Raw genomic sequence first — 13,651 nt, 5'->3', positions numbered from 1 at the left:
ATATACATGATGGTGGGATTCACTGTGATGTTTTCGTATAGGTACCATAGGAAAATTACATCAGATTCATTCCACTGTCTTTCCTTAGGTTTTGCATTAGATATTATAAGTAATTTAGAGATGATTAAAAGCATGCAGATACTACACCCTCTTATATAAGAGACTTGAGCATCCAGGATTTTGGTATTTAACCAAGGTTTCTGGAACCAATCCCTTATGGATACTGAGAGATAACTAATCTATTCTTCTTAGCATTTTCTATTATGCCTACACACAGCCTTGCCCAACTCAAGGTCAACAAGCATTTCTTCCTCATTTAGATGACTTAAGGGTGATATGACCACGTAGGTTTCACTCATGTTAGTTTATGCTCAAGTATGCAAGGAACACATGCATATCATACATGAAAATAAGACTTTTAGGGTCTTACTTTTTTAAATTCTTCTCAGTGTGACAATCAACTGATTTAACCATAGAACGTGTGAGATCACACTAAAGTGACCATGGGGATGGCTGTCCTTTTAAAACAGAGATCTCAGAAGGAAATTCTAATAGATTCACTCTTTTCTTCCCTCCCTCATTCCCTCATACATTCTTTATTTGCTGTATTGAACACTGGACTTCTAAAGAAATATGGGTACTCTCTATAAAACCTTAAACAGATGGAAAGAGAGAGATAAGGGTGAAAAGAGACTGAGAAGGAAGAGGACAATGGTACAGCTGGTACAAGGAGCAGCTGCTAGCAAAACCCACCCAGGGTACATGTCCACACAGCCAGGGTGGGGCCAGCTGTCCCAGGCAACACACCAATTTCCAGGGTGTCTAGATCCTTATCTGGCGATCAGTACCTTGAGAGATCAGCCTTGTTTTTATGACAGTGATATTACTATAAAAATAAGCCTGATTCTCATCAAATGCAGATTAAGCATCCCTAATCTGAAAATCCCCAATGCTCCAAAATCCAAAACTTTTTGAGCATTCACTTGATACCATAAATGGAAAATTCCACCATAGAACTGTACTTCATGCACAGAATTATTTTAAAACATTGCATAAAATTACCTTCGGTTTATGTGTATATGGTGAATGTAAAATGTAAATAAACTTCGAATTTAGACTTGGGCCCTATCCTAAAAATATTTTAATTATGTATATGCAAATATTCCAAAGTCCAAAATTTGAAGCACTTCTTGTCCGTCCCAAGCATCCTGGATAATGGACACTCAGCCTGCACTTCCATGAAAATGGGATTAGAGACCTAAAGTTTATAATCCCTACCACAGCTTTCACTGTCAGAGTCAGTCCAAGAAAAGGATATCAGAGCTCTCCCTCAGCCCCCTCCAAGATGAAGTTTTTAGGTTTTGACTCCCCAAATCTTTGCTATGGTCCCAGTGGGTAGGTTTGCTTTGCACTGAGTGTGTTCCTTGCCACTTATCCTAATGAGGTCTTTGCAACAGATCCAGGGATGCCAACTGAAATCTTCCTACAGCACATCCCATCCAACTGTGCCCCAGCTTTACTTTACCCAATAGCACCTGGTATCTGAATAGAAGAGAGAAGGAGGCTTGGAGGCACCAGCAACCTCTTGTCTTGGATCTGTCTGGGCATAGTAGTACACGCCTATCATCCCAGTGACTTGGGAAGCTGAGGCGGGAGGATCACAAGTTCAAAGCTAGCCTCAACCTTTTAGCATGGCCCAGAGCAACTTAGTGAGACCTGTCTCTAAATAAAGTATTTTTTTTAAAAAAGGACTGGGGATGTGACTCAGTGGTTAAGCACCCCTGAGTTCAATCCCTGGTACCAAAAAAAAGAAAGAAAGAAAGAAAAAAGAAAAAATGTCTGTTTCTTTATTTCTTGCCTTTTTGTTATTGCTAAATGCATTGGGGGACTATTTAAAAACTTGCATTGAAGTTGGGTATGGTGGATGCCTGTGATCCCAAATCCTTATGGGGCTGAGGCAGGAGGATTGCAAGTTCGAGGCCAGCCTGGACAACTTAGTAAGACCCTGTCTCAAAAAAATAAAATAAAAAGGGGTGGGATGTAGCTAAGTGGTAGAGTGCCCCTGTGTTCAATTCCCAGTACAGAAAAAAAAAAAAAAAACCAAAACTATGACATATTTGTTTTTAAAAATTAAAAATATAAGAATAAACAAGGTAGCAATTATAAATGGAACCTCACTTTTAAGTCTAAAATGTTCCACCAGAGTTGGAATTTCCTGTCAAGTTTCCTGAATATTTTTCCTTATAGTTGCATGATTTTCAATTGATTTTATATTTAGTAGTGGTTCCCAGCAATCCTGAGACAATAGACAGTTTACCGGGAAGTTACATGGCTACATGAATCTTCACAGCCAGGGGACTGTAGCAGTGGAACAGCTCTGATCCAGAAGGTAACCCGATCACCAGACGAAGGCAGACAAGACGGACTTTTCAGAGGGCAAGGTCAGTGACTGGGTTGGTCAGGGCTCCTGAGAGTGCAAGTGACAGACCCCTGCTCCAACACATAAGAAACATGCTGTGTGTTGCCTTGTGTGTCCAGGGTGGCTAAAGGGGGGATGGGTTAGCAGTGGGTCCACACACAGAAACAAGGTGATCAGGAATCACACTCACAATCTCCATTTCCAACTTGGTTTTTCTCTGGAGGAAAGAAAAAACATTTTTTTTTAAATTTTAGTTTTTACCCAACCCCAGCCCCTCAGGTTTTTTAGTAGGTTTCCTTTAACAGTTGGCGGGGAAATAGCTGTTGGCTGTTCCAGAATACATACTCTGGCACAGAAATCCTAGTGGGAAAAGAATCTCTCCTAGCATGTAAATAAATCAACCCCTAGAAGGATCCTCATTGACCCTGATCTTGTCACATGCCCTCCTCTGCCATAATAATTTTTTATGGGAATAGGGTACTATGATTGGCTAGAATAGATCACATATGCAGACTTGTGATGGCGTGTGGTTGTTCAACAGAAAGAGAGCCGCTGCAGCCAAGGACTGGCTGAGAGCAGTGGCAAGGGCTTCCCAAGGACTTACTAAGTAAATGTACTTACTAGACCTCTGTTCTTTGTGAGGCAGCAAACAATCATCCAAATGCCTGCTCTGCAGTGTACATTCTATTAAAGCAATCTTCATCAAGATTAAAAAGCATAGCAAGATGTGGTGAGGCACGCAGTAATCCCAGCAATTTGGGAGGCTGAGGCAGAAGGATTGCAAGTTCAAGGCTAACCTCAGAAACTTAGTGAGGCCCTAAGCAATTTAGTGAGATCCTGTGTCAAAATAAAAAGGGCGAGGGATGACATGGGGGCTTGATGGCACGTGCCCATAATCCCAGCAACTCCCGAGGCTGAGGCAGGAGGATCTCCAGTTCAAAGCCAGCCTCAGTAACTTAGTGAGGCTCTAAGCAATTTAGGGAGACCCTGTCTCAAAATAAAAAATAAGAAGGGCTGGGAATATAGCTCAGTGGTACAGCATCCCTGGGTTCAATCCCTAGTACTTCAAAAAGAAAAAAAAAAGAAGTACTTCCACATCTGGTTTTATGTCAACACCAGATTAGGTACAGGGTACCTCTCAGGAGATCCTCTTCATCCCTAGACAATGGATTTTAAAACTTTACTAATTTTCAAAACAAGGCACACTCCTCCAGCAACAGCTCTGTTCTTACTAAATCCCCAAAGGCTGCAGCATCTCTGTATTTGTTCCCTATTGCTGCTGTAACAAATTACCAGCCCAGAGGGTTCTCCTATGGTTCTAGGGACCAGAAGTCTAAAGTCAAAGTGTTGTGGGTCTGCCCTCCTTCTGAGGCTCTACGGGAGAATCCATTACCTTGTTTCCCCTATTAGAGTATGCAAATAAACACATACCACATCTGCTTCTTCATCTTCTAAAGAAAAACATAAATCCAAGAAACAAGCATCAGTACAGCCAGAATTAGTACATAACACATTAGTAGGGGATTCTATAAGGATGAGGTGGAGGGTCAGGGTAAGAGTGATCTTGATGCCACAAGGAGCAGGGAACTCCCATAAGTGAAATGAGCAATAGGAAGTCCATGTCTCCACCTGTGAAGTATTTTAGGAAAAAAAAAAAAACCCACCTGAATCTGAGCACTTTTCTAAATCTACTTACCAGGTTACAAGAAATCCAAAGACTCTTTAAATAAAACCTCAAGGATATTACCAACCAAATCCAGGATTTGAGAAACTCTGTAGGTCAGATGACTCACTTTGATTAACTAGTGTCATGAAAAAATATACATATAGGAGGAACAAGTGATTTAGAGGAAAAGAGACTTAAAAGATATATCCCCAGCTGGGTACAGTGGCACACACCTGTAATCCCAGCGGCTCAGAAGGCTGAGGCAGGAGGATCGAGAGTTCAAAGCCAGCCTCAACAAAAGTGAGGTGTTGAGCAACTCAGTGAGACCCTGTCTCTAATAAATTCAAAACAGGGCTGAGGATATGGCTCTGTGGTCAAGTGCCCCTTAGTTCAATCCCTGGTACCAAAAAAACAAAACAAAAACATATCCCCAAGGCTACATGTGGTCCTTGTTTGGATTCTCATTTAGACAAAAGATATTTTTTTGAGACAATCAGAAAAAGGCAAATGCAAACTGTTACTAAGATATTAAGGAATGTTTTGTTAATTTTGTTGGTATTTTGGTTATTTTTGAAGTCTTTGTATTTTAGAGAAAGACATAAATGAAATGACGTGATATCTGAGATTTACTTTTAAATAGCCTAAGATAAAAAGCGAGAATGTATGAAACAAGAATCACAGGAGGTTGATGACTATTAAACACAACGCTGGGTTCACAGCAGCTCAGTATGATTTTCTTTACTTTTGTGTGCACTTAAAATTTTCCATAACAAAAACATTTAATGCATTCATTTTGTATGGAATGTGCTGTGGCAGAGTCTGCTACCAATTCCACATGGTTTTCCCTTTCCTCCTCACTAAAATTACTCACTACTATCCCCTGTAGTATAGAGTCCAACCAAAGATTATCTGTCCCAGTTTCCTTTGCATTTATGTGAGGCCATAAAACAAAGATCTGGCCAAAGAGATGCAGATGTATTCTGGACAAAATTGAGGAATTTCAGAGAAAATTCCCTAAAGGGCCCTGACCTAAAGGTATGCTTTTAGCTCTTCCCCACACCCACCACCACCTTCTTCTTTACTTCTTCAGTATGTATGTGATGGCTGGCACCTTAGCAGCTACCTTAGACCATATGGTGAAGATGAAAGACACTATTCTAAGACAGTGGAACACATGAAAATGAAAGGATTCTGGTCCCTGATCTCTGGGGACCTCCAATACCAGCCCTGGATAGTCTACTTAATGGCCTCATTTTATTAAAAAAAAAAAAAAAAAAGAAAGTTATCCTGTATGTTTAAGCCACTGTAGGGCAAACATCCCCAAAGGCAAAACCCCCATGATCCAAGGGCTGTGCTGTGAAGGAAGAGAGAGAGAGAGAGAGAGAGAGAGAGAGAGAGAGAGAGAGAGAAACTACTACAAAAGAATAGAGAAAAGGGTCAAAATTTTGATTGGGCACAGGATGAAGGTGACCTGTGAAAACTTCTCTGAGAACCTGACATTTAGCTGAGATCTTAAAAATGAATAAGTGTTTGCCAATGGTACACGTTCAACGAATACTAAAAAAGGAGTGTTACGGTGAAAATCAATGCCTGAGAAACCCTGACATCTAACAGGGTGTCAGAGGAGGTTGGGCTCTTCCCAAGTTTCAAAACATGTTCATGGGATGAATAAGGGCGCTGGGTGATTAGTGGTTGCATGGGCTGTGACTGGCAGAAGCCAGGAGTGGGTGGGGCCTGCAAGGTGGCAGTTGGTAGTGTTAATGAACGGCCTCTAACAAATGTTCTGTCCCTTTTTCTCAAGGATGGGATCCAGGAGTTCAGAAGGAATCTAACTCAATGGGAGCTCAAAGTTTGCCACTGGAATCCACTCCGACCCCTTTGCCTCCAGCACTGTCACCTGGAGACTGCTCAGGTCACTTCTCACCTGACCCCAGATTAAACCCAAGAATCTGGAGGGATGGAAAACTGAAAACAAGAGTGAGGCCCATCCTCAGAGAGCGAGGACTGAGCCCAGCCAAAGGGTCTGGGATCTGGGGATAGAGGTCACCTGTTCTGAATGTGGGAATGCTTACCTAGTCCCCAAGATTGGAAATTGAATCCCAGCTGGCCTGTTGCTTGAACATGAACTTGCGTCGATCATTGTACCTCCCTGACACACATATATATATTTTTTCATTTGTATAGTAATGTTGAAAATCACGAAGTAGAGAAAATTGTATTCCATGACTGTAATAATCACGTCAAAATGAAACCCCATGTTATGTATAACGATATGAATGCACTAATGAAAACATTAAAAAGAGAGAGAAAGAAAATTATGGCAACATCCCTTTAACCTTTTGGGATTAAGCCATGAGTTTTCAGTGATGCTGATAACTTCTGGAAGACACATAGTTTCAGTTCATAACCAGAAAGAAGTCTTTTGAAGAGCTGATTCTGAACACCGGTCCAGGAGGTGGTGCAAAATTATTATTTTCCCCACCTCTTGTCATGCCAGGAAAGAAAAATTTGATTTTTTTCTCTCTGTGGCCTCCTAACTTTCCTCCCCTCTTCTCCCCCGCCCCCCCACAATCTCACTTTAAGTTCCAGCTCCTCTTTCCCCAGGACCACAGCAAAAATCCAGAAGAGGTAGGGTTGGATTCTGCCTCCATGGGCAAAGGGCAGTGGAGGGGGCTTGGCTGGAATCTCTCTTGAGCTCCAGATGAGAGGCATGAATATATTTCAGATTCTGCAACACAGGGGATCAATAAGAAAAAAGAAAAAAAAAATCTCTTGCTCACCTTGACAGTTTTGGGAACATGAATTTGGTATATTATAGTAACCAGCTATTATCTCTTTTCTGTTTACCATCAATTCCCTACCAAAGCAAAGGGGCAAGGGAGTAAGAGAGACCATAAGGAGGAAAGAAAATTCCATCCAACAGTAAACGTAAAGTATCCTAAAGCGCAGTGATCTGTAGGACATTTTGTGACAACATGAAGGCAAACCTCAGCCAGTTCTATTCTGGGCCCACTTTTAAGGACCTTTGTCTACCTTGGCATCACCCCCCGTAATCCAGGATAATCATTCTCTTTTAAGGTCAGCTAATTAACATCCTTAATTCCAACCTCAGTTTCAGACTAGAATTTAGAAGCGGAGATGGAGTTGATGAGAATAAGTCACTGCATCAACTAATTCTCAAATTACTTAATAGCCAACTCCCTACCCATTTTGATACTTGAAATTCTTTTCCTCTTTTCTTAACCATTTTTTGACACTATTATACCTAACTCCAACAGAAAAGCAGAGCCTTCTATTTACTTAACTGACTTATTTAATCAACATGATTGGTTAACTAAAAATAAACCTCTCAAACTACTCATATAGCTCTTGTATCCTAAGTCAACACACACACACACACACACACACAGAGAGAGATGGGGGGAGCCTGGAATTCTGCATACTGGTCGCTCAGGACCCCAAAAGCCTCGGGATTCTAGGAGAGGTACCTATAGAGTCACCTCTGGCTGGAGCCATAATGGTATCTCCATATTTACTCATATCACCCTTGAATCTGCAGTGAAATGAAACTTCTTTATTTCTTTATAAATCATCAGCTGGTCCTCACAACTTAGTTGATTCCAGAAACTTAATTTAACGTAATAATTGAAACTAATTCCCCTAGATAAATACTTGTTCTATTTAAGCAAGATTTTTTTTTTCATTCAACATCTACCTCTCAGTTCCTCTCCAAGACCCTGTCTAAAGGACTTTGTCTGCAAAGGTGGGTGGGGTTACCACGACCTCACAGAGATGGGGAAGTGAGAAGTGGGAAGAGCCCTGGGTTGCATCCTCCACCTCTTTGTTGGTCTGCTCTGTGCTGTGGTTGAGAGCAGCCTGTGGGGCCTTGGTCAGTGCCTGAGATCAGGGCTCTCAGAAGCCTCTGCCGCTCATGCCTGATCCAAGGTTCTGCCCATTCACCTTGGTATTAGTTTCCTGTGGTTGCTATAATTTTTTTTTTTTTTTGCAACAAAGGCAGGTGGGTCTTAAAACAATACAACTTTATTCTTTTACAGTTCTGGAGATCAGAAGTCCAAAATGAGTCGGGGGGTGGGGGGTTATGAAATCAAAGTGTCAGTACATCCTTATTCCTTCTTGAGGTTCTAGGAGAAAAAGCATTTCCTTGTGTTTTTGGCTTCTGGAGGCAATGTCATTCCTTCCCTTCCAACAACTTCATGGTGGGCTGAGGGCTGAGGCTTATCACGAGGCCACCCCTCTGGCTCCCTCTCTTCTGCCTCCGTCTTCCTGACTAGTAACACTTAAGGCCTCTTGTGATTACACCAGGCCCACCCAGATAACCCAGGATAGTCTCCCATCTGAAGTCAGCTGAGTAGAAACCTTAATTCTCCTTTACTGTGCAATAAAACATGTCCACAGGCTCCAGGGATTAGGGTGTGGACATCTCTGGGAGGCCTTGATCTTGCCTACCACAGCTTCTAAATCTCCTCTACATGTCTGGGTGGGACAAGATCCAGACGCAACAGACCATGTGGAGGCGTGGAGGTCAGGCCCTGGGCCTCCACCAGCACCTGCCACCACCACCAACCTACACTCTGGCCACCAGGCTGGGTCTGGCGCCCTGCAGCTCCTACTTCGCTTCATTCAGAGAGTGAGGCTCCCTAACTGGTGTTTTTAAAGCTTCTTCCACCCCAAACCCCAGACTTAGTCTGAAGCAAACAGGAAAGAAGAGCCCAGCTGAAGAAACTCTATAGACTCCAGTTCCCCAGGCATGGTTCCTGATTTGCTAATTTAGGAATTTCTTCCTCTCACCTCCCTCTTTTCCCTATCTCCCAGCCTGTGGTCTGGTAAAAGAATAAATCAAGAATATATTTTAACAACTAGAACTAATCAATTTTTGTTGTTGTTGTAATGACTCTGGGTCTGTCACCTGACGCTCTCCAAGCCACCAGGGAAACAAGATTTAATTTATAGACTGTGGAAACACACCCCAAACAATTCTACAGAGTTCTCCAATCTAACACAGAAACACAGGTGAATGAGAGGAAGGAGAACAAGGGCTGAGCTACAGTCGAATCTTAAATGTGGTTAAAGCCATTTCCAGCAGCATACTGAGCAGAAAAGAGAGACTTCTCTACCCTTGGCACACTACGTGGCTTTCACAGTGGGCGGCAGCCATCGGTGGGTAGGGAGGTGGTGCCCTTAGTCACGGACTAAGAACCCTTCATGATACAGAATTAGAAGCTGGTAGGCCCCTTGTCACCACTCTAGTTGACAATTACAAATCATCTAAAGCCCCCAGCATAACCCATGACCAAATCATTCCATTTCTGAATGCCTTTGACTAAATGTATTGTGTACTTGAATTTACTTTTTTTTCCCCCTCTTATTTTTTATTGGTGCATAATAATTATACAGAATAGTGAGTTTCACTGTGGCATATACGTATATGCACATAACATAATGTGATCAATTTCACTCCCATAACCTCCCCACCTCCACCCCACCTCCCTTCCTCCCTCCCAAATCCCCTTCCTGTACCCCAAAGGACTTGAATTTAAAAGCAAGGGAGCTTTTCTTTGAGACATCATAAGGACACAAGACTTGGTCTATTATTAAAAATCCAATTCAAAATCCCATCTTCCAGGAGCCAAGTAATCTTATGTAAAAGAGCTTTGCACAGAGCTGGGCACATTTAATTATGGGAGGATGAGGCTTTCTACTTAAATTCACAATAAAGAAGAGACCCTAGAGTGCTGAGAGCCAGAAGTAGTAGACAGAAGGGGAAGAATATAAGGATGGGTACCCAGGCTTCCTTGAGAGGAAACTTTTGTGGCAGGTTACCCTCAAACCATAGGAGAATCTGGGTAGTCTCTACTCAATTAATTAATTAATCTATTTATTTATTTATTTAGAGGTACTGGGAATTGAACTCAGAGATGCTCAACCACTGAGCCACATCCCAGCCCTATTTTGTATTTTATTTAGAGACAGAGTCTCACTGAGTTGCTTAGTGCCTCACAATTGATAAGGCTGGCTTTGAACTCTCAATCCTCCTGCCTCAGCCTCCCAATCCACTGGGATAACAGGTGTGCGCCACCGCACCCAGCTTCAATTTTGTTTTTAGGGAAGAAAACAAATAAGATTTCTGTGGGGGCTCAGTTGGTGGAGTTCTTGCCTCACATGCACAAGGCCCTGTGTTCAGTCCTCAGCACAAGAAAGAAAGAAAGAAAGAAAGAAAGAAAGAAAGAAAGAAAGAAAGAGAAAGAGAAAGAAAGGAAAGATCTCTAAGCTTCACCAGCACTGCAGGGTCATTTCTTCAGCCTAGGTTTCCTGGGTTCTTCTTGTCCAGGTAGGTCTCAGGGCAAGGGATGAAGGATCCCTACAATTTGATCCTTTACAAGATTGTTCTGTTTCCTTTCTAGTACAATAGAATGTGTTACAATGGACATATTTCCTTAACCTTCCTTCTTCTTCCTCTCAGCTCACATGTGTTTCTGTGTTAGACAGGTTGGCGTACTCTACAGACTTGCTCCTGGGGTGTACAATGTGGAATACTGTTTGAAAGCTTGCCAAGTTTCATGCTGGGAGGATATGCCCATGACATAATGGCAAGTGAAAAAAAAAGCATAGGCATAGACTTATCATTTTAATTTTGTTTCAAGCAGGAAGATAGATACAATATATGTACATATATAATGTTAGAAGGAAATACACAAAAATATTAAGCTGATAAGTAGTTCATACATGAGTTTTTAAACTTTTTTCCACATTTCACACACATTTTTGCATTTTTTAATTTTTTCTACATCAGTATATGTTGCTTTTCTTATCCTAAAAACAAGGATTAATTGAAGCAAAATGTCATGTAAGCCTCTTGCTAGCGAGACCAACAGATAAACCCTATCTCCTGCTCCTTTGGCATATGATCCTATCTTCTAATGAATTAGAGCCAAATGATGCAGAAAAGAAGAGGGGGAGGGATAAGAATTTGTGGGTGGACTTCAGGACACTGGTAACCAAAGGGTGAGTGTGGCTGTGGATGACCAGATACTGCGAGGCTGCGTGGGGGTGAGCCGCCATTTTACTGTACTACCCCCTCTTCCCTCTCTGGGAGATAGAGGGTGCTCCTCCAAGGCTATTTGCTGGACAGAGCAGGTATCTATACCAAAGCTGGATGACACTGGAGATTTGACCCCAGGACAGGGAGGCTGAGGCCCAGGCAGGACTAGTCGGGTCTCTAAGTGTCAGGTGTGAGGCGTGGGGCATGCAGTCACAGTCTGTTTGCCAGCACAGGCAGTTCTGTTTGGCAGGTGGGTGTGGAGAACAAAATGTCCACTGTCACTGAGGACACACCAAGCTGGGCTGGCCAGGTACTCCCACAGTACAGCAGCCTGTCTCATGTCAGGCTTTCTAGAAGGTTCCCCACCCTGACTCCAAGCATTATGGTCTAAAGAAAAGAGCACACTCAAGTTAGATGACTAAATTTGAACCAGTCACCTTCCACCTGCGTGACCTTGGCAACCACCTACCTTCCCAAACCTGTGTTCTTATCTGTAAAAGTGGGAATCAGACAATAACAACCTCATTGAGTTCCGTGAATTTTAAATGAGAACATACTAAAGATGCTTTGCAATTGTACAGTAGTAAACAAAGGCTGGTGATTGTCATAGGAAGATGGGGACCTATCCTTTTTCTCCCCTTTTCCCATCCAAGGCAGGACCTGATTAGACAAGAGTCACAGTGGTAAGCCACCTGGATATGGAAGCCCCTGCCTGCTTTTGCCATCTCACCTGTCCCCGCCCCCCTCCAACGTGTGCTGTGTGGAAGAGGCCAACAGGGAAGTCTCAGCTCAGAGACATGACAGGTGACAGACACCAAGTTGACTGTGGTGTGAAACAAACCAGCCTGGAGCCCAGAACTGGGGTGGGGGGGGGACTCAAATGCCTATCCCACCTGGAGGGTAGGAGAGGGCCGCAGGGAGGGGGGCCCAGGAAGAGGACTTTTGAAGAATTTCTTCTCTCTTGAGTCCCAGTCTCCCTAAAGAGGACCAACAGAGGGTATGTCTGCCTTTATGCCAATTCAAGAGGACAGAGCTTCAAGGAGACCACTTGGATTAGTGTGGATCCATTGCAGCTTGGAGACATGGACAGGGCAGGCTGGTGGTTGTCTCCAGATGAGAAATCTAAGGGGTGAGGAGGTCCTGGCTGGAAGCTGACAAGCCCCAGGAGAAGGCTCATGTGAGGAAAGGCCTGGCTCCTCCCCGAGCAGGCAGGGGCAAAACCTGAGTGGACATGCTCAGGGGCTGGAGATGGCAAGAGAAGACTGGGTGTGGGCTTGAGCTGCTGTGCTCCTGGGGAGGGTGGACTAGAGCTGCTTGCTCCAACTCCAGGAAGCAGAAGAAAGAGTCCCTAGGCATGCACAGATGGCGGAAGGGAGATTTAAAAAAAAAAAAAAAAAACTATGAGAGCACCAAGAGAACAAGTCAGCTCTGGCACCGGCCATCTCAGAGAGGATAAAGCTGGTTTATGACAATGACAGATGCACGAGAACTTTCCCGCTTCCCCTTCCTCTTCCTCACCACAACTCCAGTGAGGGTTTTCTGATTTCTTTTTTTTTCTTTTCTTTTTTTTGAAGTGCTGGGGATCAAACCCAGGGCCTCATGTGTGCTAGGCAAGCATTCCAGCCCTGAGCTACACCCCCAGCCCCTTTCATTTACTATTTTGACACAGGGTCTTGCTAAGTTGCCCAGGCTGGCTTTCAACTGGCTGTCCTCCTACCTCAGTCTCCCAACTAATGGGATGACAGCGTGCTGCCGCCACACCCAGCTGCACAGTCTGATTTCTAAATGTGAAAATGACAACATAACTTTACATTTCCTCTGGGGTGAATTCTTAGAATTTCATGTTGCTTTGATGCCCGTGTTGAATACAGGTCGAACTTCCTCATACCAGAAGCAGGGTTCAATTTCCCTTCCCAGCCTCACTTCTCCACCTCCTCCGTTACTCAGTATGGTCGATCCAGATAATCTGCCTTATGCAACTGCCTCCTGGTGACCCTGGGACAGCTAGATACAACCTCCTTGACTTGCCCCCCTGACTCCCACGCCCCACATGAACTGTGCAGATAGGCCACAGTGACCCCCCTCTTCAGTGCCTGCTGGCTCTAAACCTGCCCCCTAGAACTCTCCAGGGAAAACTTGCTTGGCTATTGCCCTGGTTCCAATAAAGGCTTCAGCCCACAGGTGCTCTCTATCTTTCGTTCTCTTACTCCCATTTGCTGGTTGAGTGTGTTTGTCCCAAATGGTGCCCTCTCTTCCAGATAGCCCTGCAGGGCATGCTGCCCTATTCTCTCTGGAATCTGTAAGAAATAGCCTGTTATTTCATGTGTCTTGTTATGGAGCCTCCTCTATGTCTCACCTGACTGACACACTCCACCCTAACTTCCTTCCTGGTCAGAGCTCTCCCAGGATGTGGCCATCTTGGTAGGAATCAACTGGACAAAGATCAGATAAGAGCCACAAGGGTGTATGTCAGAATGAACTCATTCTCTGGGAGAGGGACATCTGG

At 43.6% G+C, this 13,651-nt stretch overlaps 1 long non-coding RNA gene across 1 annotated transcript; it reads left to right on the top strand.

The window, feature by feature from the left end:
- The first annotated feature begins 2,294 nt into the window (after positions 1–2,294).
- On the top strand, positions 2,295–6,400 carry LOC124099067 (uncharacterized). Its single transcript, XR_006853816.1, has 2 exons — positions 2,295–2,441; positions 5,887–6,400. It is a non-coding gene; the product is annotated as an uncharacterized LOC124099067 (long non-coding RNA).
- The last annotated feature ends 7,251 nt before the right edge of the window (positions 6,401–13,651 follow it).

The sequence above is a fragment of the Marmota monax genome, unplaced genomic scaffold (genome assembly GCF_021218885.2).
Source record: "Marmota monax isolate L192 unplaced genomic scaffold, Marmota_monax_Labrador192_F-V1.1 WCK01_AAM20220418_F8-fsc00011, whole genome shotgun sequence".
NCBI classification, from domain to species: Eukaryota; Metazoa; Chordata; class Mammalia; order Rodentia; family Sciuridae; genus Marmota; species Marmota monax.
Note: the sequence above shows the minus strand (reverse complement) of the source record. Positions and strands in the feature narration are given on the sequence as shown.